Source organism: Anomaloglossus baeobatrachus, chromosome 3 (assembly GCF_048569485.1).
Source record: "Anomaloglossus baeobatrachus isolate aAnoBae1 chromosome 3, aAnoBae1.hap1, whole genome shotgun sequence".
Lineage (NCBI taxonomy): Eukaryota > Metazoa > Chordata > Amphibia > Anura > Aromobatidae > Anomaloglossus > Anomaloglossus baeobatrachus.
In genome coordinates, this window is record NC_134355.1 from 24432671 (window position 1) to 24457174 (window position 24504).

The following is a 24504-nucleotide window of genomic DNA, read 5'->3' on the forward strand; positions in this document are numbered from 1 at the left end:
TGCCCTGCCTGGAGGGGAGCGGCCTGTGTGCACTGCCTGGAGGGAGCGGCCTGTGTGCCCAGCCTGGAGGGAGCGGCCTGTGTGTCCAGCCTGGAGGGAGCGGCCTGTGTCAAGCCTGGAGGGAGCGGCCTGTGTGCCCAGCCTGGAGGGAGCGGCCTGTGTGCCCAGCCTGGAGGGAGCGGCCTGTGTGCCCAGCCTGGAGGGAGCGGCCTGTGTGCCCAGCCTGGAGGGAGCGGCCTGTGTGCCCAGCCTGGAGGGAGCGGCCTGTGTGCCCAGCCTGGAGGGAGCGGCCTGTGTGCCCAGCCTGGAGGGAGCGGCCTGTGTGCCCAGCCTGGAGGGAGCGGCCTGTGTGCCCAGCCTGGAGGGAGCGGCCTCTGTGCCCAGCCTGGAGGGGGCGGCCTGTGTGCCCAGCCTGGAGGGAGCGGCCTGTGTGCCCAGCCTGGAGGGAGCGGCCTGTGTGCCCAGCCTGGAGGGAGCGGCCTGGAGGGAGCGGCCTGTGTGTCCAGCCTGGAGGGAGCGGCCTGTGTGCCCAGCCTGGAGGGAGCGGCCTGGAGGGAGCGGCCTGTGTGCCCAGCCTGGAGGGAGCGGCCTGTGTGCCCAGCCTGGAGGGAGCGGCCTGTGTGCCCAGCCTGGAGGGAGAGGCCTGTGTGCCCAGCCTGGAGGGAGCGGCCTGTGTGCCCAGCCTGGAGGGAGCGGCCTCTGTGCCCAGCCTGGAGGGAGCGGCCTGTGTGTCCAGCCTGGAGGGAGCGGCCTGTGTGCCCAGCCTGGAGGGAGTGGCCTGTGTGCCCTGCCTGGAGGGAGCGGCCTGTGTGTCCAGCCTGGAGGGAGCGGCCTGTTTGTCCTGCCTGGAGGGAGCGGCCTGTGTGTCCAGCCTGGAGGGAGCGGCCTGTGTGCCCAGCCTGGAGGGAGTGGCCTGTGTGCCCTGCCTGGAGGGAGCGGCCTGTGTGTCCAGCCTGGAGGGAGCGGCCTGTTTGTCCTGCCTGGAGGGAGCGGCCTGTGTGCCCTGCCTGGAGGGAGTGGCCTGTGTGCCCAGCCTGGAGGGAGTGGCCTGTGTGCCCAGCCTGGAGGGAGCGGCCTGTGTGCCCAGCCTGGAGGGAGCGGCCTGTGTGCCCAGCCTGGAGGCAGCGGCCTGTGTGCCCAGCCTGGAGGGAGCGTCCTGTGTGCCCAGCCTGGAGGGAGTGGCCTGTGTGCCCAGCCTGGAGGGAGCGGCCTGTGTGCCCAGCCTGGAGGGAGTGGCCTGTGTGCCCAGCCTGGAGGCAGCGGCCTGTGTGCCCAGCCTGGAGGGAGCGTCCTGTGTGCCCAGCCTGGAGGGAGCGGCCTGTGTGTCCAGCCTGGAGGGAGCGGCCTGTGTGCCCAGCCTGGAGGGAGTGGCCTGTGTGCCCTGCCTGGAGGGAGCGGCCTGTGTGCCCTGCCTGGAGGGAGCGGCCTGTGTGCCCAGCCTGGAGGGAGCGGCCTGTGTGCCCAGCCTGGAGGGAGCGGCCTGTGTGCCCAGCCTGGAGGGAGCGGCCTGTGTGCCCAGCCTGGAGGGAGCGGCCTGTGTGCCCAGCCTGGAGGGAGCGGCCTGTGTGCCCAGCCTGGAGGGAGCGGCCTGTGTGCCCAGCCTGGAGGGAGCGGCCTGTGTGCCCAGCCTGGAGGGAGTGGCCTGTGTGCCCTGCCTGGAGGGAGTGGCCTGTGTGCCCTGCCTGGAGGGAGCGGCCTGTGTGCCCAGCCTGGAGGGAGTGGCCTGTGTGCCCTGCCTGGAGGGAGCGGCCTGTGTGCCCAGCCTGGAGGGAGTGGCCTGTGTGCCCAGCCTGGAGGGAGCGGCCTGTAGAGAGGGGCTAGACTGCCCTGGAGGGGCCACAGTGTCCTGCAGGTAGAGGTGATGTGGTGGAGGGCCACAATGATGAGAGGGCAGAAGAGGCTACAATGTAGATGTAGGCCCTGACTTGGTTAGATATAGATCTTCTGAAGCTTCTGGAAGGAAACCATCATCCCCTGATTCCTGGAGCAACAGAGGAGAGTGTTCCAGACACTGTGATGTGGAAGTGTAAGGAGCCGGCACCTGAGCCCTGACAATGAGGCCGCACTACAATACATCATTACAGAACACAGAAGGCCGTGGTGCAATGTCCAGGACTGTGAGCCTCATACTGGGGGAGCGTGGGGGGAATCTGCGTCCCCACTGGTGCATTGGAGCCGTGTCCGTCATTACTCCGCGCCCTCCCGCTCCGGCACGGTACTTCTCAGTCACTGCAGGATTCTCAATAGTTTGTGCACCATTATATAAAAAAGACAGAAGAGGCCTCCTACCCCCTACCTCCTACCCCCTACCTCCTACCCCCTACCCCCTACCTCCTACCCCCTACCCCCTACCTCCTACCCCCTACCCCCTACCTCCTACCCCCTACCCCCTACCTCCTACCCCCTACCTCCTACCCCCTACCCCCTACCTCCTACCCCCTACCTCCTACCCCCTACCCCCCTACCTCCTACCCCCTACCCCCTACCTCCTACCCCCTACCCCCTACCCCCTACCCCCTACCTCCTACCCCCTACCCCCTACCTCCTACCCCCTACCCCCTACCTCCTACCCCCTACCTCCTACCCCCTACCTCCTACCCCCTACCCCCTACCCCCTACCCCCTACCTCCTACCCCCTACCTCCTACCCCCTACCTCCTACCCCCTACCTCCTACCCCCTACCTCCTACCCCCTACCCCCTACCTCCTACCCCCTACCCCCTACCTCCTACCCAGCCACCATTTATAGATCTGCTCATCTGGATCCATAACAAAAGGCCCTAATCTGCATGGCCGGAATACGCACCAGCCATGACATCCATTCATCATGTTCGGGGCTCTGGGTATATCACAGCGTGTTCAGGTTCCTGCCAATATCCAGTAACTCCGCAGCCATTGAAGAAGAGTGGAGCAACATTACACAGGCTGCAATCACCAGCCTGATCAACTCGCAGGAGATGAGCTGCACTGTGTTAGGCAAATGGGGGTCACACCGGACACTGACTAGTTTTCGGACCTCCGCAATACTGTAAAACTGCACATCTCAGAGTGGCCTTTTATTGTGGCAGCCTAAGGTGCACCTGTGCAATAATCATACTGGCCAGCCTAAGGCGCACCTGTGCAATAATCATACTGGCCAGCCTAAGGCACACCTATGCAATAATCATATTGTCCAGCCTAAGGCACACCTGTGCAATAATCATACTGTCCAGCCTAAGGCACACCTGTGCAGTAATCATACTGTCCAGCCTAAGGCACACCTGTAATCATACTGTCCAGCCTAAGGCACACCTGTGCAGTAATCATACTGTCCAGCCTAAGGCACACCTGTGCAGTAATCATACTGGCCAGCCTGAGACTGTTGGGGGGAAGGGGGCAGCAGCATCTGCTCTGGATTTAAGGTGATTACTGTTGTTTCCCTTTGTCTCTCGGACGTTCCCTTTACATGATAGGATAGGATGCTTTTCCTGTAGATATTTCTCCATACTTTCACAGAGAAAATCCAGTAAATAATGAATAAATAGGAACTTTGCGTCTCCGTCTGAACAGATTACATTCTCACTTTCCTCCTGCTATCGTTCTCACAGAGTCTCCGCTGGAAGTGAACGGCTGCGCTCCCTTGTCGCAAACAATCCGAATGGAGATTTCCAGCGGCTGACGGCGGACGGGAAAGTGTAAAGGAACAAAAAACGTGTGTGGGGACTTAAATGTGACCAGAGAAACACGGGCGCTGCCAGACTCCATTCTCCTGATCCCACCATTTATGGGGGCACCAGGGCGGAATCGATTGGGTGCACATTGTCTGCAATTAGTGTGATTTTTCATTTTTGCATTCATGTTTATCCTTCCCTTTTTCCAAGAGGCACAACTTTTTTTTATTTAACAAACTTGTCAAAAAATAATTATACAATATACAAGTGCATCACAATTAATTAGAATATCATCAAAGAGTTAATTTATTTCCGTAATTCAATACAAAATGTGGAACGCCTATATTATATAGAGTCATTACACACAGAGGAATCTATTCCTATATATTATATAGAGTCATTACACACAGAGGAATCTATTCCTATATATTATATAGAGTCATTACACACAGAGGGATCTATTCCTATATATTATATAGAGTCATTACACACAGAGGATCTATTCCTATATATTATATAGGGTCATTACACACAGAGGGATCTATTTCTATATATTATATAGAGTCATTACACACAGAGGGATCTATTCCTATATATTATATAGAGTCATTACACACTGAGGGATCTGTTCCTATATATTATATAGAGTCATTACACACAGAGGGATCTATTCCTGTATATTATATAGAGTCATTACACACAGAGGGATCTATTCCTATATATTATATAGAGTCATTACACACAGAGGGATCTATTCCTATATATTATATAGAGTCATTACACACAGAGGGATCTATTCCTATATATTATATAGAGTCATTACACACAGAGGAATCTATTCCTATATATTATATAGAGTCATTACACACAGAGGGATCTATTCCTATATATTATATAGTCATTACACACAAAGGGATCTATTCCTATATATTATATAGAGTCATTACACACAGAGGGATCTATTCCTATATATTCTATAGAGTCATTGCACACAGAGGGATCTATTCCTATATATTATATAGAGTCATTACACACAGAGGGATCTATTCCTATATATTCTATAGAGTCATTACACACAGAGGATCTATTCCTATATATTATATAGAGGCATTACACACAGGAATCTATTCCTATATATTCTATAGAGTCATTACACACAGAGGGATCCATTCCTATATATTATATAGTCATTACACACAGAGAGATCTATTCCTATATATCATATAGAGTCATTACACACAGAGGGATCTATCCTATATATTATATAGTCAATACACACAGAGGGATCTATTTCTATATATTATATAGAGTCATTACACACAGAGGGATCTATTCCTATATATTATATAGAGTCATTACACACTGAGGGATCTGTTCCTATATATTATATAGAGTCATTACACACAGAGGGATCTATTCCTGTATATTATATAGAGTCATTACACACAGAGGGATCTATTCCTATATATTATATAGAGTCATTACACACAGAGGGATCTATTCCTATATATTATATAGAGTCATTACACACAGAGGGATCTATTCCTATATATTATATAGAGTCATTACACACAGAGGAATCTATTCCTATATATTATATAGAGTCATTACACACAGAGGGATCTATTCCTATATATTATATAGTCATTACACACAAAGGGATCTATTCCTATATATTATATAGAGTCATTACACACAGAGGGATCTATTCCTATATATTCTATAGAGTCATTGCACACAGAGGGATCTATTCCTATATATTATATAGAGTCATTACACACAGAGGGATCTATTCCTATATATTCTATAGAGTCATTACACACAGAGGGATCTATTCCTATATATTATATAGAGGCATTACACACAGGAATCTATTCCTATATATTCTATAGAGTCATTACACACAGAGGGATCCATTCCTATATATTATATAGTCATTACACACAGAGAGATCTATTCCTATATATCATATAGAGTCATTACACACAGAGGGATCTATTCCTATATATTATATAGTCATTACACACAGAGGGATCTATTCCTATATATTATATAGAGTCATTACACACAGAGGGATCTATTCCTATATATTATATAGAGTCATTACACACAGAGGGATCTATTCCTATATATTATATAGTCATTACACACAGAGAGATCTATTCCTATATATCATATAGAGTCATTACACACAGAGGGATCTATTCCTATATATTATATAGAGTCATTACACACAGAGGGATCCATTCCTATATATTATATAGTCATTACACACAGAGAGATCTATTCCTATATATCATATAGAGTCATTACACACAGAGGGATCTATTCCTATATATTATATAGTCATTACACACAGAGGGATCTATTCCTATATATTATATAGAGTCATTACACACAGAGGGATCTATTCCTATATATTATATAGTCATTACACACAGAGGGATCTATTCCTATATATTATATAGTCATTACACACAGAGGGATCTATTCCTATATATTCTATAGAGTCATTACACACAGAGGGATCTATTCCTATATATTATAGTCATTACACACAGAGGGATCTGTTCCTATATATCATATAGAGTCATTACACACAGAGGGATCTGTTCCTATATATTATATAGAGTCATTACACACAGAGGGATCTATTCCTATATATATTCTATAGAGTCATTACACACAGACTGCCTTCTGGACATCTGTAAAGTCAGCAGTCTTCTCCATGATTGTGTAGCCTGCTGAACCAGACTAAGGGACCATTTTAAACACTGGGTGCATGATGCGTCCTGCGTCATACAGTCTAGCCAGTATTGAGGTCCTGCGCAGGCGCACTTTGATCTGCTCTGAGCAGTGCAGATCAAAGTGTTGTAGTGCGCCTGCGCAGGACTTCAATGCTGGGTAGTGTGGATGACGCAGGAAGCATCATGCACCCAGGCTTCGAAGAAGAAGGACAAAGATGGCCAAAAGGGGAGGCGCCGAACCCGTAGATACCCATCCGACCAGTCTGCACCGCACTGCCCCCTTAGGTGAGTATTATAAAGTGATTCTTATGTTCTACACAGCGGCCTGCGCTCTTATATACGGCATGTTAGAATACTGTCTATAAAAGCCCAGTGGTGGTGGCCGCAGCTTATAGTCACCAAATCTGGTGACAGGTTCCCTTTAACCTGAAGAGGGTCCTTTTTTTGGTTTTGGGATGACCATTATGTGGGTCAGAAGGAACTCCGGGGGCATTGCCTTACCCTCTAACAACTCATTACCGAATATAAGAATATGGGGTTTGAGGGAGGGAAGGCATTTTTTATAATAAGAGGCTGGTAGCCGGTCTGGGCACGGGGCTTTTCGGGGTTTTAGGTTTTTTAACTGTGGATTCAGTCTCCTTCTCAGTGACTCTAGCATGGAGCGACATCGCAAAGTCTGGGGACAGAGTCGGGAGTCTACACCATGTTCCAAATTATTATGCAGATTGGATTTAAGTGTCCTCGCGATTAATAATGAAGCTCATTGATGGTTTTGTGTCTCAGGGTTCTTTGGATCACTGAAATCAGCCTCAGATCCTTGTAATAATCAGTTTTCCAGGTGAGGCCCAATAAAAGGAAAACTGGATGTTCCCCAATATTAAGCAGCCACAGTTTTCAAGTAACATGGGAAAGAAAAAGGATCTTTCTGCTGCCGAAAAGCATCAAATAGTGCAATGCTTTGGACAAAGGAAGAAAACATTAGATATTTCATAAAAACTTAAGCGTGATCATCGTACTGTGAAGAGATTTGTGGCTGATTCTGAGCACATACGTGTTGGTGCAGATAAAGGCAGAATGAGGAAGGTTTCTGCCAGGCAACTCCATCAGATTAAGAGAGCAGCTGCTACAAAGCCCTTACAAACCAGCAAACAGATATCTGAAGCTGCTGGAGCCTCTGGAGTCCCTCAAATCTCAAGGTGTAGGGTCCTTCAGAGGCTTGCTGTGGTGCATAAACCTACTATTTGGCCACCCCTAACCAGTGCTCACAAGCAGAAACGGTTGCAGGGGGCCCCAACATACATGACGACTAATTTTGAAACAGTCTTGTTTACTGATGAGTGTGGAGCAACCCTGGATAGTCCAGATGGATAGAGTAGGAGATGGTTGGTGGATGGCTACCATGTCCCAACAAGGCTGCAACGTCAGCAAAGAGGTGGAGGAGTTATGTTATTGGGCCGAAATCATGGGGAGACATCTGGTAGGCCCCTTTAAGGTTCCTGAATGTGTGAAAATGACCTCTGCAAAGTATATAGAGTTTCTGACTGACAATTTTCTTCCATGGTACAAAAAGCAGAAACGTGCCTTCAGGAGCAAAATCACCTTCATGCCTGACAATGCCCATCTCATGCTGAAAAGAATACCTCTGTGTCATTGGCTGCTATGGGCATAAAAGGAGATAAACTCATGGTGTGGCCACCATCTTCCCCTGACCTCAACCCTATAGAGAACCTTTAGAGAGTCATCAAGAAAAAGATCTATGAGGGTGGGAGGCGGTTCACATCAAAACAGCATCTCTGGGAGGCAATTCTGACATCATGCAAAGAAATTCAAGCAGAAACTCTCCAAAAACTCACAAGTTCAATGAATGCAAGAATTGTAAAGGTGATATCAAAGAAGGGTTCCTATGTTACATGTAAGTTGGCCTGTTAGGAGGTTTAGTATGTACATGTGACGCCCTGGACTAGCCAGGTAGTCACAGGTAGGCCCTTGCATAACACCCTTCCCCTAAAAAGGTGTCAGCAGCCACCCTTAAAACCCTAGTCACCTCCCTCAGGGTTTGATGGACACACCAGGGGGCGTGCCCAGGCAGTTGGACACGCCCACCGAGGAGTTGACAAGTCTTGAGGCAGGAAAAACAAGCAGATCAGTTTTGACAGTGGAGTGGTGAAGTTCAAGTGCAGAGGCAGACCTGTGCCCAGGTCTGCCACAGTCTGACACCAGGTGTCTGGGTCGGAGCCCAGTCACCTCTGGCTAGGAGGCAGACGGTGGCCTCAGCCTGCAGGAGCCGGGAAGACGGCTCGGTGGAATTGTAAGGGACCAGGGCAGGCTAGTGGCCCGCCGGTACTGAACCGGGGAACCGACTGGAAACCGGAGTACAAAAGGGGGGTACTCAGACCCTGAAACTCGGTCCAGAAACCATTGGACCCAGTTAATTAACTGATTGAGGTCTGGACTTTAGGTCCTTTCCCACCCAAGTCCCGACTGAAGACAACAGCCCACCGAGGGGGATAAAAAGCCACCGCCCAGGCAAAGAGATCCCATGGGCCAGCGTCTGCGGGCAGACGGGCTCTCCCGACACACACAACGCCAGGGAGCGGACTCCCGTTGCTGAAGCACGGGCTGTCCACAGCTACAAAGAAGGTGCAGGAGAAAGGCGGAGACCACCAACCCGAGTGGGGGACCAGACGCAGACGGCTGCGGGCACCGACCACCATCATCTTGGTTTACCAGAGACTCTTGTGCATCTGTAATAGTGAGTACAACTGTGCCCTCGGGCCACGCATCGCCCTGCACCGCCCAGCATCGACATATCACATCAATCGGGTCCCGGGGCCATCATCCCTGCCCACGGAGGGGTTAACACCTGTTTTCCTTTCGTCACGACAGCACCCACGAGAGAGGGATCCGCCCCCTTCAGGACAGGAAACCTACAGATAAAAAAGGGGCAGTCCCCCTCCCTCATCAGTTGGTTTCATGTCCTGCATGGAGAGGAACCTGCAGTGCCTGGGTCCTGTTGAGTCCGTGCGGTCTCCTAGGGAACGGCGGAGCTCTGGATCCGGAAGCACGGTCGGTGGAGCTCCCCTCGTGGACTCCGTCCTCCGGTGCACCTCGTCCTCTTTCTCCTGCCCGGCTTTGCCTCCGGGAGATATGACGCCTGCAGCAGGGTGTGCTTCTCCCAGACGTGTGCGCGGCAGGGGGGGCCCTGCCGCGTCGAAGGTGCACGCTTCCCTGCTGCAGTGACCCAGATGTAATACAGGAGCTCTTCCGGGGGAGCGGCCGGGAAGGTTCCTAGTGAAGCCCGTGGTCCCCTCCATCCGGGCCGGTCGCTGCGGTGCGGGTGAGTACATGGCGGTCGGGCCAGTGCCTCTCCCTGACGCGTGCCTGCGTCTTCACCGCCTGTGTGGCCTATGCGCTGGGCCTGCTGCGTCCAGCGTCGGTGTCCCAAACGCTGTGCTCCTGCTTTTGCGGTTCAGGGGGGGGCTCGGCTGTCGATCTCTGCCAGCCCTTCCCCCTGCCCTTCTGTCCGGGGATTGCTCCCCTTCTCGGTCAGTCCGTCTGCCGGCGGCGTCCCTCCTGCTGTGCTGTGGCCGGCGTCCTGGTGGTGTCTGCCCTGGGGTGTGCGCCGGGGTGCCCTCTGGGTCTGTACTCGGTGGCCTCTGTGCCTCCTGCCTCTGAGCTCCTGGGCCCCTGTGTCCTCCTGACTCCTATGGCCTCCTGGCCTCGGTGGACCTTGGCCCTGTGGTCCTGGCCCCTGTGGCCGCCTGGCCTATGTGGCCTCCTGGTTCCGGTGTCCTCCTGGCCTCTGTGTCCTGGCCCTGGCCTCTGTGGCCTCCGGGCCTGTGTGGCCTCCGGACCTCTTGCCTTCTGGTGGCCTCCTGGCTTCTGTGGCCTCGGGCCTCCTGGCTTCTGTGGCCTTCTGGTGGCCTCCTGGCTTCTGTGGCCTTCTGGTGGCCTCCTGGCTTCTGTGGCCTTCTGGTGGCCTCCTGGCTTCTGTGGCCTCGGGCCTCCTGGCTTCTGTGGCCTCGGGCCTCCTGGCTTCTGTGGCCTCGGGCCTCCTGGCTTCTGTGGCCTCGGGCCTCCTGGCTTCTGTGGCCTCGGGCCTCCTGGCTTCTGTGGCCTCGGGCCTCCTGGCTTCTGTGGCCTCCGGGCCTCCTGGCTTCTGTGGCCTCCTGACATCCTGGCTTCTGTGGCCTCCTGGCTTCTGTGCCCTCATGGCCTCCTGGCTTCTGTGGCCTCCGGACCTCCTGCCTTCTGTGGCCACCTGGCCTCCTGGCTTTTGTGGCCTCGGGGCCTCCTGGCTTCTTGGCCCTTCTGCCTGTTTGTCTCAGGGCCTGTTTGCTTCGGTGCCTGTTTGCGGTACCTGTTTGCCTCGGGTGCCTGTTTGACTCGGGTGCCTGTTTGCCTCGGGTGCCTGTTTGCCTCGGGTGCCTGTTTGCCTCGGGTGCCTGTTTGCCTCGGGTGCCTGTTTGCCTCGGTGCGTGTTTGCCTCGGTGGTGCCTGTTTACCTCGGTGGTGCCTGTTTGCCTCGGTGGTGCCTGTTTGCCTCGGTGGTGCCTGTTTGCCTCGGTGGTGCCTGTTTGCCTCGGTGGTGCCTATTTGCCTCGGTGCCTGTTTGCCTCGGTGCCGGTTGGCCTCTGTGCCTGGTTGGCCTCTGTGCCTGTTGGCCTCTGTGCCTGTTTGGCCTCTGTGCCTGTTTGACCCCTGTGCCTGTTGGCCTCGGTGCTTGTTTGGCCTCTGTGCCTGTTGGCCTCTGTGCCTGTTTGGCCTCTGTACCTGTTGGCCTCTGTGCCTGTTGGCCTCTGTGCCTGTTGGCGTCTGTGCCTGTTGGCCTCTGTGCCTGTCTGGCCTCGGTGCCTGTTCGCTCCGTGCCTGTTGGCCGCTGCGCCTGTTGGCTGCTGCACCTGTTTGGCCTCAGCGCCTGTTTGGCCTCTGCGCCTGTTGGCCTCTGCGCCTGTTGGCCTCTGCGCCTGTGTTGCCGCTGTGCCTGTGTGGTCTCTGCGCCTGGGTGGCCTCTGCGCCTGTGTGGCCTCTGCGCCTGTGTGGCCTCTGCGTCGGTGTGGCCTCTGCGCCTGTGTGGCCTCTGCGCCTGTGTGGCCTCTGCGCCTGTGTGGCCTATGCGCCTGTGTGGCCTGTACGCCTGTGTGGCCTGTGCGCCTGTGTGGCCTGTGCGCCTGTATGGCCTGTGCGCCTGTGTGACCTGTGCGCCTGTGTGGCCTTCTGCGCCTGTGTGGCCTTCTGCGCCTGTGTGGCCTTCTGCGCCTGTGTGGCCTTCTGCGCCTGTGTGGCCTTCTACGCCCGTGTGGCCTTCTGCGCCCGTGTGGCCTTCTGCGCCCGTGTGGCCTTCTGCGCCCGTGTGGCCTCCTGAGCCTGTGTGGCCTCCTGAGCCTGTGTGGCCTCCTGAGCCTGTGTGGCCTTCTGCGCCTGTGTGGCCTTCTGCGCCTGTGTGGCCTTCTGCGCCTGTGTGGCCTCTGCGCCTGTGTGGCCTCTGCGCCTGTGTAGCCTCTGCGCCTGTGTGGCCTCGGGGCCTCCGGACTTCTGTGTTCAGGGCCTCGGTCCTCGGTACCTCCTGGTCTCGTGCTCCTTGGTTTCGTGCTTCCTGGCCTCGTGCTCTGGGTCTCGTGCTTCTTGGCCTCGTGCTTCCTGTCCACGTGCCTCTGTCCCTCGGTGCCTCTTGGCCTTGGGCCTCTGTGCCTCCTGGCCTTGGGCCTCTGTTCCTCCTAGCCTCGGGCCTCTGTGCCTCCTGGCTTCGGGCTTCTCTGCCTTGGCCTCGGTGCCTCCTGGCCTCGGTGCCTCCTGGCCTCGGTGCCTCCTGTCCTCAGTGCCTCCTGGCCTCGGGCCTATGTGCCTTGTGCTCCTGGCCGCCTGCCTCTGTGGCCTCCTGGCCTCTGTGCTTCCTTGCCTCCTGGCCTCCGGCCTTCCCGGTCTCTGGGCCCCCTGGCTTTTTCTGGCCTTTGTGGCTTCTGGGCCTCTGTGGCTTCCTGGCCTTCCCGTCCTTGGACCTCGGGGCCCCGTGCCTCTGTGCCTCCGGACCCCCTGCTTCTGGGCCTCCTGGCCTCGGGCCTCTGTGTCTCCTGCCCTCGGTGCCTCTTGGCCTCTGTACCTCTTGGCCTCGGTGCCTCTTGGCCTCTGTGCCTCTTGGCCTCTGTGCCTCTTGGACTCTGTGCCTCTTGGCCTCTGTGCCTCTTGTCCTATGTGCCTCTGGGCCTCTGTGTCTCCTGCTTCGGGACTTCGTGGCCTCTGGGCTTCTGTGCCTCTGGGCTTCTGTGCCTCTGGGCTTCTGTGCCTCGGGGCTTCTGTGCCTCTTGGCCTCTGTGCCGCTTGGTCTTTGTCGTCTTGGCCCTTGTGCGTCTGTGCCTCTTGGCCTCTGTGCCTCTGGGCCTCTGGGCCTCTTGGCCCTTGTGCCTCGATGCCTCTTCCTTCTTGGCATCCGTGCCTCTGTGCCTCTTGGCCTCTATGCCTTTCGCCTCTGTGCCTCTTCGCCTCTCTGCCTCTGGGTCTCTGGGCCTCTGGGCCTCGGGGCCTCTGGGCCTCTTGGCCTCTGGGCCTCTTGGACCCTGTGCCTCTTGGACTCTGTGCCTCTTGGACCCTGTGCCTCTTGGACCCTGTGCCTCTTGGTCTCGGTGCCTCTTGGGCTCTGTGCCTCTTGGGCTCTGTGCCTCTGTGCCTCTTGGGCTCTGTGCCTCTTGGGCTCTGTGCCTCTTGGGCTTTGTGCCTCTTGGGCTCTGTGCCTCTTGGACTCTGTGCCTCTTGGGCTCTGTGCATCCTGCGCCTGTGCTTCTGTGCCTCGGGGCCTCTGTGCCTCGGTCCCTCCTGGTCGTGTGGGCCTGTGTTCTCCTCCTGCGTCTCTGGGTCTTGCACTTTGGTGCTTGCTCCTTACGGCGCTCCTGCCTTGTGCCTCTGCGGTCTTGCGCCTCCCTGACCTTCCGCCTGGCCTGGCGCCTCGGGCTTCCTGCTTCTCCTCTGGGTCTCTTCTCCTCCTCGTCCAGCACGGTGCTGTGCCTGTTCCTCTGTATCTTGGTCGCCCTTGCCTCTCCTGGGCGTGTTTGTGCCTGTCCGACACTGTCCGTTGGTCCTTCCCTCCTTGGGGCGTTCCGGTCCCGGTTGTTCTCCTGCTGCGCGAGGTGTCTTGGGTTCTTCCCGCGCGGGTTATTTTCTCCGTTCCTTCGTTTCGTGGGGCTCTGTCCTCGCCTCTGTCGCTCGGTCGGCCCCTTGGCGGGGGAGGTTGGTCTTTGTTCTTTGTTCTTGTCTTTCAGGATTCCGACTGTGGTCCTCGCTTGGCGTGCCGTCCCTTGTCCCGATGGCTGTGGGATGCTGTTCCCCATCGCCTGCGGTGCGGCGAGTTCCTCTGGCCTCCTCGGTGTCGGTTCCTTCTTCTGAGCGTTGGGTGGTTCTGGCCGGTGTCTCCATCGCTGGTATTGTACGGCTGCGCCCTGGTCTTCTCCGTACGCATTTTCGGGCTCTGCCGGCTGGCCTCTGTTCTTCACCTGTCTTCCGTTGGTGGCTTGGCCCTTCGCGCTGTTTTTTTCCCACCCTCTGAGTGTAATCTCTCTAAGTCTCTCGTGGGTGCTGTCGTGACGAAAGGAAAAGACTATATTACTTACCGGTAATGGGATTTTCCTGAGTCCACGACAGCACCTTTTACACCCCTGCCCTTTCTGGTTTGTTTTTTCACCTTTTTTGGTGTCCGGGGAGTTGTCTATTTTGTATATTCATTCCTTGGCGGTTCCTCTCCCGGTTCTCTGCAACCAACTGATGAGGGAGGGGGACTGCCCCTTTTTTATCTGTAGGTTTCCTGTCCTGAAGGGGGCGGATCCCTCTCTCGTGGGTGCTGTCGTGGACTCAGGAAAATCCCATTACCGGTAAGTAATATAGTCTTCTGCGCAACATCTCCCCCGGGTGCCTAGTAAACAGCTGCTGTGCCTAATAATTTGGAACAGGAAGATTCTACTGTTCTCATCGGGAGGTTTCTTCACTAAAATTCCATGTTTACTGTAACGGGTGATGACTTATTAGACTGACGGTCATCTGCACCGGCCATTTAGGAAAATCAGAGAAAAATATCATTTGCATAATAATTTGGAACATGGTGTGATCGTATGGAGGCGCTGTCAGTGATATCAGTGGAGGCTGGAGAATTGTGGGCAAGCAATGATTGATAGTAACTATGGATTTACTGATATTTTTGATTGTTTTTGTCTTGCATTGTTAGGGAGGTGCGGACACTCCAAAACACTGCCATTCTTGCTTTTGGATTTGATTTCCTCCTTTTGATGTTTTCTCGGCAGGATAATGAATTTATATTTTGATAGATCGGACTTTTACAGACGCCGTGATAACAAATATCTTTTTTTTTTTTAGTCCTCTTCCAGCAAAAAGACGCTCAGATCAGCATAAAGATTTAATGCGCAACTAATCAGCTCAGAATTCTCAACAAATTTACTATTCAGGCGATTGCTAATGAAAGTCCGCGGCTGCTATAAAAGCTTTTCAGTGAAAATCGGATCCTTGGTGGCCGCAAGGTTCTCTCCATGATACAAGGAAGGTTATAGCAGATGTACGGGGACCCCTGCAAACTGTATGGCTGTGTGCACACGTTGCATTTTTTCATGTGTTTCTGCAGCGTTTTGAGCTGCAGCGTTTTAATGCCAAATTGCATGCGTTTTGATTTCCAGGCAAAGTCTATGGGAAATATGGCTTTCTCGTGCGCACAATGCATTTACAAACGCAGCGTTTTAGTTGCTTAAAATTTGTCAAAATCTCTGCGTTTGAAGAAGCAGCATGTCAATTGTTTTTGCCATTTTGGCAGCGTTTTAATAACATTGAAGTCAATGTGAAATGTCAGAACGCATATTTTTCTAGAAAGAATGCGTTTCACTTGCTTTTTACTAGCGAACTAGCGATCTGCATGTGTTTTTGACATAATAAACGCAGGTCTTTCGGTCTCTCTCTCTCTGTCGGTCTCTATTCTCTCTCTGTCGGTCGGTCTGTCGGTCGGTCTCTCTCTATGTCTCTCTCTCTCTCTGTCCATGTCGGTCTCTCCCTCGCCCCCCTCTCTCATACTCACCAATCCACGATCACCGGCGCGGCGCTGCACGGCGTTCACACTGCTCCGACGGCTTCTCCTCTTTTGAAAATGCCGGCCGCTCATTAATCCATCTAGTATTCACTGCTTCCTCCACCCACCGGCGCCTATGATTGGTTGCAGTCTGACACGCCCCCACGCTGAGTGACAGCTGTCTCACTGCAACCAATCACAGCCGCCGGTGGGCATGTCTATATTGAGCAGTAAATAAATAATTTTAAAAAAACGACGTGCGGTTACCCCCCATTTAGATACCAGCCAGGGTAAAGCCACACGGCTGCAGGCTGGTATTCTCAGGATGGGGAGCCCCACGTTTTGGGGAGCCCCCCTGCCTAACAATATCAGCCAGCAGGCACCCAGAATTGCCGCATACATTAGATGCGACAGCCCCGGGACTCTACCCGGCTCATCCAGAATTGCCCTGGTGCGGTGGCAAACGGGGTAATAAGGAGTTAATGGCAGCAGCCCATAGCTGCCACTAAGTCCTAGGTTAATTATGACAGGCGTCTCCCCGAGATACCTTCCATGATGAACCTGTAAGTTAAAGAAAATAAACACACACATCCAAAAAATCCTTTATTTGTAATGAAAGACAAAAAAACACCCTCTTTCACCACTTTATTAACTCCTCAAAAACACCTCCAGGTCCGATGTAATCCATGCAAGGTCCCACGACACTTTCAGCTCTGCTACATCAGAAGTTGACAAGAGCTGAAGTGGGTCGTGCGATCAGCTGTGCTGTCACTGAGGTTACCTGCGGCCACCGCTCTCAGGTGGAGAACTGCAGTGTGGCCGCGAGTAACCTGAGTGAAAGCACAGCTGATCACGCAGCTCACTGCAGTCACTCAGGGGATTTGCGATAACAGGTGAGTCCTTCACGTGTGACTGCAAATCAAGCCGCGGCACACGCACACAGCCGTGCGATCACAATGAAGTCGGGTGAAGTTTATCCGAGTTCATTCTGATCGCACGGCTCTGTCTCGCAGCCAGCCATGCTCTTTTTGACAGTGCGGTCCCACTTGGCTCTGCTGCAAGTCTATGGGGATGCTGCAGAGCCGAGTGGGACCGCACTGTCAAAAATGTACGTTCTGGATGCTTTTCCTACTCCATCTATGGCAGAGCAAGCATCCAGAATGCATGAATTCTCCAGGAATATGCGCACGTTGCATTCTGCCGAATGCGTCTCAGAACACAGCTTTTTCAGCTGCGTTCTGAGACGCACACGCAGTGACTTACATGCTGCGGAATAGAACGCAAAGTGCGCACATGGCGTTAATTTTACCCGCTAAACCACAACCTAGGATGAAGATATGTCAACAGCCGTCCCACCCAACTCTTTACCTGTTCCCAAACACAGTGTCACAAAAATGCTAGTGAATGCACTGGGACTAGAGAGAATTCTCCACAGTGCAGTTAGCAATTCAGCCACAAGAGGGCAGAAGAATAGTCAATAAGCAGAGTCAGCAGCAAGAAGTCAATACCGGTCACAATAGGAATAAGCAAAGAGTGGTCAGGTGGCTAGCCAGGGGTCAAAGCTGGGGTATCATGTATGAAGCAGGATGGAGCGTCAGAGCCGAAGTCACAGACAAAGCAAGGTGAGGAGCCGGGCAGACAGGTAACGTACTGGGGTCAGGGTGAACGGGATGGGGTAGAGGCAGACAAACGAGATAGGGAAAAAAACATGGTCCAGGAGTCAGGAATGAGGTACGGACGAATAGAGCTGGGGGACAGGGTCAGGACGAGGCAATGGGAAGGCAGCACAGACCGGGGACTCACAGAAGCCAGGAACGAGCGCTGCTAAGTAGATACTATTACTGGTGCTGGACAACAACCCAGAATGAGGCTGCAAGAAGTTTACCCCTTCCATGCCCTGAACACCGCACACATGGCAGCGCTGGCTCAGCGGTGTCTGGGCCAGTCCTGAATTATGACACCCAGCACTTATCATGGCCTATTACCCCTCTCAACATCTAACATGTTGGAGAATCTTACAGGATCACATCACTGAGGCTAACAACCTCAGTGATACATATCTCCCCTCCAGGAATTTTCCAGTTGCAAAATCCCCTTCATGATATTTTGCAAACTACAAATGGGACTTCGCTTTCAAAAATGTCTGTCTTTTTGCCATTTTTCCATAACATAAAGGCCACATTTGTGGAGTATACGACTAATAGTTGTCCTGTAGGCAGATTCTCCTCCTGAGGGGTGATTTCTGAGGCTCCTCCAGAGTGATCCTGGGCCTCTTGGCTGCCTCTCTAATTAGTGCTGTCTTCCTTGGGATGTCAGATTTGGTGGCCGTCCATGTTTCGGTAGGTTTGCCTTTGTTCTGTCCTCCTTCCATTTTTGAATGATGCTTTTAACCGTGTTCTGTGAGATGTTCAAAACTTGGACTATTTTTTTATAACCTAACCCTCCTTTACTGCTCTGCACACCTTTATCCCTGACCTTGCCGGTGTGTTCCTCGGTACCCATGATGTGGTTTAATCCCTAAAGTTCTCAAACGATCCTCGGAGGCCTCCACAGAACAGCTGTAGTTATATTGAGAATATATTACATACAGGTGGATGCGATTTACTTACTAAGTGACTGATATTTTCTCAAATAATTAGAAAACCTATATACCTCACAAATACTTGCTACTTTGTCTTGGTACATCACCTAAAATACCCAAAAATACATTTAAGTTTGTGGGTCTAAGGTCGGATTTTTACTGTTTTTCAGAATGAATTAGTTTTGAAAACAGCAGGAAAGAGAAGTGGCTCATAAGTGGATAAAGAAGTAACGTATTCTGACAAAGTTTGTGATATTCTCTTTGGTAATCTATGGAAATTTTGTTGTAAAGATAGTGACCATTTACAATCACAATATACCGCGCTTTCTTTGCTTCCTTAAATTCTCAACCATTAATACCAGGCGGTAGAAGAGCACAGATCACTACCCAGTAAAGAGCCTCTTCCCTGACACATGTCATGGCGTGCGCTGATTCCCCAACCGACGTCTGCTCTGTGCCAGCTGCAAATGTCACTAACCACCGAGAAATATGCAATCTGCTCAGCCAGAAGGGCTGCAAAAGGCAACCTGTGCACTGATGCCTCCCTATACATCTACATTCATGGCACTACTGGTCTCAGCATGCCCGATCTAATTTATTATGGCAAAGGAAGATTTAATTAAAAGCAGTTTTTAAGTAGGTAATGTCCATCTCCATGAGAGAGAGGGAAAAATAACCCCTGCTCCCTCCTCCAACCATCTACATGTACTGTCCATCATATATGTTCCTTGGGGCTTAGTAGTTAGTAAGGGCTCAATACACTGCACAACTATTGGGAGTGAGCGCTCCCGGGACGCCTGTATCCTGATAATCGGCTGCGAATGAGCAACACGCAGCGGTCCAGAGGGGGAGGTGTGTTTTCTTCCTTTGTTTGTTTTTTTCATCTATGGAACTTTAATGTTTAAGAAGTTGTTGATCACTCTAAGGACGGGGAAGTTAGAGATGAAACTTGCACATTTATTTTAAATAGTTGTTTACAACATTAAAACATATGATCTATCTGACCACTGGGGCCACCCACCCACTGGGGCCACCCAGCCATTGGGCTCACCCCCATTGGAGCCACTCATCCACTGGGGCCACCGACCCACCTACTGGCACCACCCCCACTGGAGCCACCCACCCACTGAGCCCATCCCTATCAGAGTCACCCACCCACTGGGACCACCCACCTGCCTACTGGGGCAACCCACCCGCTTTCTTGGGCTATCCACCCACTTGGACCACTGACTTGCCTACTGGGGCCAACCACCCACCCCTTTGGCTCACCCCCGTTGAGGCTACCCACCCACTTGTACCACCAACCCGCCTACTGGGGCCACCCACCCGCCTTCTGGGGGCATCCACCCACTTGGACCACTGACTTGTCTACTGTGGCCACCCACTCGCTTACTGGGGCAACCCACCCACATGCTTGACTCACCCTTGCTGGGGCCACCCACCTCCTGGGGTTACCCACCCAACCACTGGGACCACCCACCCACTTACTGGGGCCACCCACCTGCCTACTGGGGTTATCCACCCTCTGGGACCACCCACTCGCCTACTGATGCCACCCGCTTACTGGGAATGCTGGGCCCACTCCCACTATTGGGGCCACCCACTTGCTGGGGCCACCCACCCGCCCACTGAGGCCACTCACCCACTGGGACCACGCAACCACCTACTGGGGCCATTCACCCTCTGGGACCACCCACTCGCTTACTGGGAACGCTGGGCCCACCCCCATTGGGGCCACCCACCTGCTGGAGCCACCCACCCATTTAAGGACTTTGCAATGGAGCCCTGGCGGCACAGCCGTGTGTTTAAAAAAGTGTTGTGCTGCACTCGACCGCACTTCCATGCACTCAGAAAAATTATAAAGTCGTTCTGTGCACGAAGAATATTGTTATTTTCTGCAGAAGAAGCTTCCCCCCTGCAGCACTGACGGTGGCTGTATCTAGCATCCAGACAGCTTCAGAGCAGCATTTACAAGCTCTATATTAAACAGCTTATAAGTGCAGTGCTCCTTGCCTAGGGGACATGTGGTGCCCCTGAGGCTTCAGTCGCCACAGGGTACTGCATCTCACTTAAGGTGCAGTACTCATACCGGGTAAGGAAGAGGTTAATCGCTGGTGTTTCTCACATTCACAAACCACACACAGTTAGGTGCTTTCCCACTAGGGTTGGCCTGGGGTAGTAGGGAGGTGGCCATAACGAGGCATGGGACTTTCCCGGTCACTAGGACAACCACCTGGGGGGTGGGCACCACTTGGGGAAAAGGAAGGAGCATCTTCACACTTAGAAAGTTGACCCCGGGCACAGCTTGGGGTGAGGAACACAATCGGGACCTTTGTCCAGGCATCACCTTTGCACTTCTGGGAGCACCACAAGACCCGTGGCTTGGATTAGGCAGCTCAGCCCGGGCTCTCTACAGCTACAGGGGATTCCAGGGTCTGCGGAGAGTGCAGGGAACACCCACAGCCCGTTCCATATTCCACACACGGGATTGGAGGGACCCCGAATAGAAAGGACTCACAGTGGGAACACCGTAGGTGACCTATGAATTACCCGGAATCGGCTGGCCCCCACCACGGCGAGACCGGCACTCCAAGGGTGACAACTGGACTGTGAGTAAAAGACCTTGAACCGCAACCACTGAGTCAGCCCTTCATTGCCGGCACCCCGCACTCCGGCGCCATTGGTCACTACCACCACCATCATCCTCCCTGGGGCCTGGCTCTACCTGTGGGGAGCCTGTGGGGAGCCAAACCATCCAAGCTGCGACACCATCTGCCCCAGAGGACCGCACCCGCAGCGGCGGCTAATCCCTGGCCGCGCTCCACAGGTGGCGTCACGAGACAACTACACCCAACATCCTCAATCCCTTCGCCCTCATCCTTCCATCCATCCCCTTTTTGTGGACACCTCGGGGTCATGAAGCCGGGCAGGACCACCCATGACATCCCCTGACCCTTCACCGGCCCGGCGACTAGCACTCCCCAAGGCCCTGTCGGGTGCTCCAGACTGGCCACCGCTGACAGAATGCAGAGGCGGTTGGTAACCTTAGCAACAAGTAATACACTATAAAATTAGAGGTCCCCCCGTTTTTGGGAACAGAGAGGATTTTTAATAAGGAGTAAAGTACAAATTTGCAATGTTACCTGTGCCTTTATGAACAGCCATAGTAGAATTCATAGGAATGTTAAAGGGGCCGTGCCCCAGTTTCCTCCGCGCGGTTCACCCTCGAGTCATATAAGGATCCTGCTCTTACAAATTCTATGAAATCCACAGGTCGCAGTAATAATACCATTTATAGACAGATGTGGCGGGCGGCGCCGCGGTATCCCGCTGTGTGCGGCTCCATTGTGTATACATTATGCCTCACACACAGCAGCGGCGCAGACACTTCATCCATATAGATAATCCCGGCCCATTACATGTTCAGCATCAATAAGTGAAGGCCGCGCCGCTGATCTCCTGTCAGGTGTAATGAGGTGAGTATGTCCGGGACGCGGCCATTAATCAGGGGTAAAGTCCCTCCGTCCCCTCAGATCGGGAGCTCATTAGTAAATGCTCCGCTCAATAGTTGTGCTTGTCAGAGCGGAGGAATACGGTATTATTAATGCGCTTCACAAAGCGGAAAACTATTTAACACATCATCTCCTGGATCCTCTGGCAATTCCAAATATTTTTTCCAAATGATTAATGTCTTATTATTCTCCTTCAGTTACTAAATATCAGTATCGGTGTGTTACAATTAGGGATGAGCGGGCACTACCATGCTCGGGTGCTCAGTACTAGTAACTAGTGATGAGCGGGCACTACCATGCTCGGGTGCTCAGTACTGGTAACTAGTGATGAGCGGGCACTACCATGCTCGGGTGCTCAGTACTAGTAACTAGTGATGAGCGGACACTACCATGCTCGGGTGCTCAGTACTCATAACTAGTGATGAGTGAGCACTACCATGCTCGGGTGCTCAGTACTAGTAACTAGTGATGAGCGGACACTACCATGCTCGGGTGCTCAGTACTCATAACTAGTGATGAGCGGGCACTACCATGCTCGGGTGCTCAGTACTTGTAACTAGTGATGAGCGGGCACTACCATGCTCGGGTGCTCAGTACTTGTAACTAGTGATGAGCGGGCACTACCATGCTCGGGTGCTCAGTACTCGTAACTAGTGATGAGCGGGCACTACCATGCTCGGGTGCTCTGTACTGGTAACTAGTGATGAGCGGGCACTACCATGCTCGGGTGCTCTGTACTCGTAACTAGTGATGAGCGGGCACTACCATGCTCGGGTGCTCAGTACTGGTAACTAGTGATGAGCGGGCACTACCATGCTCGGGTGCTCAGTACTGTTAACTAGTGATGAGTGGGCACTACCATGCTCGGGTGCTCAGTACTGGTAACTAGTGATGAGCGGGCACTACCATGCTCAGGTGCTCAGTACTGGTAACTAGTGATGAGCGGGCACTACCATGCTCAGGTGCTCAGTACTGGTAACTAGTGATGAGCAGGCACTACCATGCTCAGGTGCTCAGTACTGGTAACTAGTGATGAGCGGGCACTACCATGCTCAGGTGCTCAGTACTGGTAACTAGTGATGAGCGGGCACTACCATGCTCGGGTGCTCTGTACTCGTAACTAGTGATGAGTGGGCACTACCATGCTCGGGTGCTCAGTACTCGTAACTAGTGATGAGCGGGCACTACCATGCTCGGGTGCTCTGTACTGGTAACTAGTGATGAGCGGGCGCTACCATGCTCGGGTGCTCAGTACTCGTAACTAGTGATGAGCGGGCACTACCATGCTCGGGTGCTCAGTACTCGTAACTAGTGATGAGCGGGCACTACCATGCTCGGGTGCTCAGTACTCGTAACTAGTGATGAGCGGGCACTACCATGCTCGGGTGCTCTGTACTGGTAACTAGTGATGAGCGGGCGCTACCATGCTCGGGTGCTCAGTACTTGTGTGCTCAGTACTGAAAACTAGCAGGTTGGATGGTCGAATGGGGAACTTGAGCATTTTTCTGGAAGATTTCCCATAAAAATGTTCAAGCTCCTCATTGACTTCCATTATACTCTGTACACAACTCACGCCCATTTGAGCTTCTGACCTGCTAGTTCTCAGTAACAACTCAGTGTGTGACATTGTATCAGTGTGACATTGTATCAGTGTGTGACATTGTATCAGTGTGTGACATTGTATCAGTGTGTGACATTGTATCAGTGTGTGACATTGTATCAGTGTGAGACATTGTATCAGTGTGTGACATTATATCAGTGTGACATTGTATCAGTGTGTGACATTGTATCAGTGTGAGACATTGTATCAGTGTGACATTGTATCAGTATGTGACATTGTATCAGTGTGACATTGTATCAGTGTGACATTGTATCAGTGTGACATTGTATCAGTGTGTGACATTGTATCAGTGTGACATTGTATCAGTGTGTGACATTGTATCAGTGTGTGACATTGTATCAGTGTGACATTGTATCAGTGTGACATTATATCAGTGTGACATTGTATCAGTGTGTGACATTGTATCAGTGTGACATTGTATCAGTGTGTGACATTGTATCAGTGTGACATTGTATCAGTGTGTGACATTGTATCAGTGTGACATTGTATCAGTGTGACATTGTATCAGTGTGTGACATTGTATCAGTGTGACATTGTATCAGTGTGTGACATTGTATCAGTGTGTGACATTGTATCAGTGTGACATTGTATCAGTGTGTGACATTGTATCAGTGTGTGACATTGTATCAGTGTGTGACATTGTATCAGTGTGTGACATTATATCAGTGTGACATTGTATCAGTGTGTGACATTGTATCAGTGTGACATTGATGCTGTTCCACATGAGTAATATCAGAATTTCGTTCTATTACATGGTATCAGTAATAGTAATCCTCGGTCCTCATGCTGTAGTAAGTGCATCCCTGGAGGAAGCTGTCATGTCTGCAGGCTGTCCTGGCTGTATTTCTAACAATTGCAGCAGAGTCTTATGATTTGTGGTTACTTTGTTGTAATCTGGGCGATAAGATTGCTATGAATGATATAAAAGAACATTGCATCAGTGATAAGAGAGAGCTCACATGTAACAACCTAATACAGTGTGAGTGAAATACAATATAATCTACTGATATAAAGTATTAGATAAATCATTGTTACATTATATTGTGTATTTAGAATATGGGTGTGATACAATGTGCCAGATAGTATCCTACATTGTATGAACGATGTGTCTATCGGGGAGCCACAAACTCTCAGTGATACATTGTATCCATCACATAACAGCATCCCTGTGCTACAATGTATGGATAATGTCATGCTATCCCTGTGCTACAATGTATGGATAATGTCATGCTATCCCTGTGCTACAATGTATGGATAATGTCATGCTATCCCTGTGCTACAATGTATGGACATGTCATGCTGTCATTGTGCTGCTATGTATCAGTTATATCAGACTTTA

At 52.2% G+C, this 24504-nt stretch overlaps 1 protein-coding gene across 1 annotated transcript in view; it reads right to left on the reverse strand.

The window, feature by feature from the left end:
• The window catches only part of STUM (stum, mechanosensory transduction mediator homolog), a 90210-nt gene that overhangs the window by 64739 nt on the left and 967 nt on the right, over positions 1-24504 (reverse strand). The window lies entirely within an intron of this gene.